Raw genomic sequence first — 4,451 nt, 5'->3', positions numbered from 1 at the left:
TTTTTTTTTTTTTTTTTTAACATATAATGTATTATTTGCTTCGGAGGTACAGGTCTGTGATTCATCAGTCTTGCACACTTCACAGCGCTCACCATATATATATATATATATTTAAAGTAAGATATTTTAATTGCACTGGTTAAGACGCCGCTGTGTTAGGTGGCATTGAGGTGGCTGTGGGCATTTGGGGAGTCAGCTAACGAAGGAAAGTTGGAGACACATTTAGTTTGAGTTTAGTGGGGAACATCTATGTGTTTGGGTCACTTCCACATCAATTTCAGTTGCTGCCGGCCATCCCGGCGTGGAGGCAGCTCCCAGGCCTCCTACCACCCACTGCGCCATGGGTACAGGGTGGGACATGGTGAAGAGAATGTGTCCCATGCAGGCTGACAGCAGACGCATGGGGGTCGAGGGGAAAACAAGGTTTGAAAGGTACAGAGCCAGAAGCTGGGCTTCTGGAAAGCTGGAAAGTTCTTATAATCCTCTGATGTATAAAATTACAAGTAGAGGATTTGGTTCTCAGGGCATAGAACAGAAATCAGGAACATACTAGATAATGCAACATTAATAATTATTCATGTATTTTGATGGATTGAATGCCCCGCCCCCATTTAGACCTTGAAGCCCTAACACCCAATGGGATGGTGTTTGGAGATGGGGCCTTCAGGAGGTAATTCAGTTTAGATGAGGTCATGAGGATGGGGTCCTTATGATGGAGTTAGTGGCCTTATAAGAAGAGACCAGAGAGCTTGCTGTTTTTCTCTTTGCCGTGTGAGCATAGCCTCTGCAAGCCAGGGAGGGCTCTCACCAGAACCCGACCCGGCAGGCACCTGGTCTCAGACTTCCCGGCCTCCAGATCTGGGAGAAGTAAATGTCTGTTGTTTAAGGCCCCCATCTAGGGTATTTTGTTTTAGCAGCCCAAGCTAAGACACACATAATACTTCTTTTTTCTTTTTGAATGGGAATCACGTTAGAGAGAATTGTAATTCCTGCATTTGCAGACCAGAACCCCATAGCAGTACTACGAACAGCAAGCGTGTGTGTGAGGTGGCAAGCTTTATGCATCCCACCCAACGATATAAAAAAATAAATTTCAAGCAAGCACATGAGAGGAAATATTGAATTCTTCTACTCTCTCTTTAGAAAATATTACAGAATTATTTTCATTTTGAGATCATCAGAGTCTATAGCCGTATATGTAGGGGCAGATAAAGTATTGTAGAGACCTGCCAGTCAACGAATAGAAATCAGATTATATTCTGAATTTTACAGGGTTTGTGATGTAATTTGTGTGACTTCTTTTCTCATTCTAAATAATATCCATTTTGTCCCTAATTTTGATTTTGTAAATTGTGTGTTTTTTCCTAAATAGGCCCTCCTCCCAAACTGCATGCATTTCAGGCCCACAAGCCCTGGACCCACTTCTACCAGGAGGAAACAGGAATGAGGGAATGCTTCGCTTTTCCTTCTCACCTCGTCCACACTGAGCTGTGTGTTCTGTTATACTTAACATCTTCTGTCCTGGAAGAGGACCAGATGGCCCTACTCGTTCCCTCCCCGTGTGCCCTGATGGCCTCTGGCCCCTGACCCTACTCACCCACCTCTTCCAGCCCCTCTGTCCCCACCTTTGGATGGCTCTCCACTGGCTCTCCCCTGTCACACCACAAGCACGCTCAAAAGTGTCATCCCCTGATTCTGCCCACTCACTCCCTGCCTTCCTCTGTTTTAGAAGCTTCCTGACTCTTGCCCTCTCTCTCCATTAAATGTTTTGAAGAGAAGCTCCTATATATGGGCCTCTGCTTCCTCATTCCTCACTGCATTGAGATCTGGTTTCTTGCAGCTTTTGGGAACCGTTCCCTAGAGTTGTCACTGCTGGCCTCTGGCCACTGGTCCTCATCCCAGGGGGCCTCTCAGCTGCCTCTGCCAATGTCTTCACCACTCTCCCCTGCATCCTTTCGGTCCTGGCCCCCACGGCCAGTTCTCCTGGTTCACGTCCTTCCCCTCTGACCACTTGATCTCGGTTTCTTTTGCCACTCCCTCTCCTTCCCAGGTTCCCTTAAGTACCTACCAGTGTCCCCCAGGCTCCGGCTGCTTGTCTCCCCATCTCCCACGTTCTTCCTGGATATGCCTGTTGATTCTGTGACGAGTCTCTGCTTGACTCTGCAGTGAGATTTCTATTCCTGCGGTTGATCCTGAACTTTGTAGCCACGTTTCCAGCTTTCCACGGGAAAGCTCTAACTGCTTCTCATACCTACCATCTTCACAAATGAAGATCCTCCTCCCCATCCTCCCCAAACCTCTCCTCTCTCTGTGTTCTCCATGGTGGAAGGTGCCACCGTCAGTCACCCAGGTACTCTTGGAGCTTCCTTGCTTACCTCCTTCTCTCTTGCTTCTCATCACCAACCATTAACAAGCATGACTTATCTTACTTTTCAGTCAGGTGTTCTTTTTTTAAAAAAATATTTTATTTATTTATTTGACAGAGAGAGAGAGCACAAGCCGGGGGAGGGGGATCAGCAGAGAGAGAGAGGGAGAAGCAGACTCCCCGCTGAGCAGGGAGCCTGATGTGGGGCTTGATTCCAGGACCCCAGGATCACGACCTGAGTCGAAGGCAGACGCTTAACCAACTGAGCCACCCAGGCATCCCTCAGTCAGGTGTTCTTAATTTTTTTTTTTTTTTTGAATCATTAAACTTCTCGGCAGCATGGTGAAGACTTTGGATTGCTTCAAGAATAATGCTTTTTAGGGGCGCCTGGGTGGCTCAGTTGTTAAGCGTCTGCCTTCAGCTTGGGTCATGATCCTGGGGTCCTGGAATCGAGTCCCGCACTGGGCTCCCTGCTCAGTGGGAAACCTGCTTCTCCCTCTCCCACTCCCCCTGCTTGTGTTCTCTCTGTCAAATAAATAAAATCTAAAAAAGAGAAACAATAATGCTTTTTAGAGCATAAAATACAATACAAAGGATCACAAAGGAAATATTTTTTTGGAAATATGGTTTATGAAATTATAAAAAGTTTTGATATAGTAATACATGTAATAATGCACTAATATAGTATTAAATACTCAGATCCAATGTCAGGTCTAATTACCATTATTTTAAAGTAGTGATGAACACAAACGATACTCAGAGATACTCGCTGAAATGTGAAGTGAAAAATCTGTGATTTCTATTGATGATAGAGCCATAAATATTGCTAATGTTGCTACAGTAGGGTTTTTATATTAATCATCAGAGAATATGATACATTTTAGTAAGAGAAAGGTAAAAATAAAGATATAATGTTTCTCCCCTACAAGATTACAAACCCCTTGAGTTCTTTCCAGGTTAAGAATGCCTGCTTTAAAATGATCTCCAGCACTTGCCTCCTCTTTTCTGTTCTTGCTGCCACTGGCCCAATTAGGGTCCTCTTGTCTGCATGGAATCTCCACAGGCCCCTGATTGGCTCCTCCCCTCCCTTTGAAGCCTGATTTTATTATTGCCCTCTGCCCAGCATACCTGAGCCGAACCCCCCCCATCCCATCCCCTAAACTGGGTGCTGAGTATCAGGCCTTGTCTCCTCAGTAGAGCTCAGATTCATCTACCTTCTCCACCTGGCTTGACCGCCTCACTTGTCCATTAGATGGCTCACAGCCACCTCGCTCCTGCCCTAACTTTGCCTCACCCATCCTTCCAGAAGCACAGATGTCTCTAAAACCCAAATCTGATAGGACACTCCACTGTTTCCAATCCTCTCCCCATCTTCAGTATAAACTTTGGGTTCCTTAGCATCCTGTGGCTTCTGCCTACCTCTCCACCCAGCCCCTGCAACTCTGTTCCAGTCACCTCTCACTTCTGGAGTCACCCAACCGGAGGATGATTGGGGGTTAGAGCAAGGGCTCTGGAGCCAGACTGCCTCAGTTCAAATCCTGGCTGCACCGCTCATTACGTGTGTGACCTTGAAAAAAATCACTCCATCCTCCGTGCCTCAGGGACCTCAGCTTTAAAATGGAGCCATAAGAGCGCTTGCCCCACAGGGTTGTGAGAAACACACGCAAAGTGTTCAGAATGGGGGGGGCCATGATGTATAGAGAAGCTCAACGACAGAGGGACCCTGTTATTATTTAATGTTTGCCTCATGAGGAATGGGCTTTCTCACGTTTTCTGCTTGGCCAACGGTCCTTTCAGACTAGGCTCAGGCATCTCCTCCTCCTGAGAACCTTCCGTGACCTGGGCTGGCGGGGCTGGGCGAGGCTCTGGGCTCTGTGGCCCCCACCAACCCATCACTTAACTGCATCCCACACAGAATGTGTGGTCCTCTGGGTGCGGGATGTGGCTCCCTCCCTTTGTAACCCAGGAACTGCACAGGGTGGGTGTTGAGAGGCTGAATGGATTAAAGAGAGAATGCAAATCAAAGGACAAAGTGTTAAAACAAAGAGGAGCCAGTTCTCTCCTACTCTCCTGACAATTTGCTTTT

The sequence above is a fragment of the Neomonachus schauinslandi genome, chromosome 9 (genome assembly GCF_002201575.2).
Source record: "Neomonachus schauinslandi chromosome 9, ASM220157v2, whole genome shotgun sequence".
Taxonomy (NCBI): domain Eukaryota; kingdom Metazoa; phylum Chordata; class Mammalia; order Carnivora; family Phocidae; genus Neomonachus; species Neomonachus schauinslandi.
Note: the sequence above shows the minus strand (reverse complement) of the source record.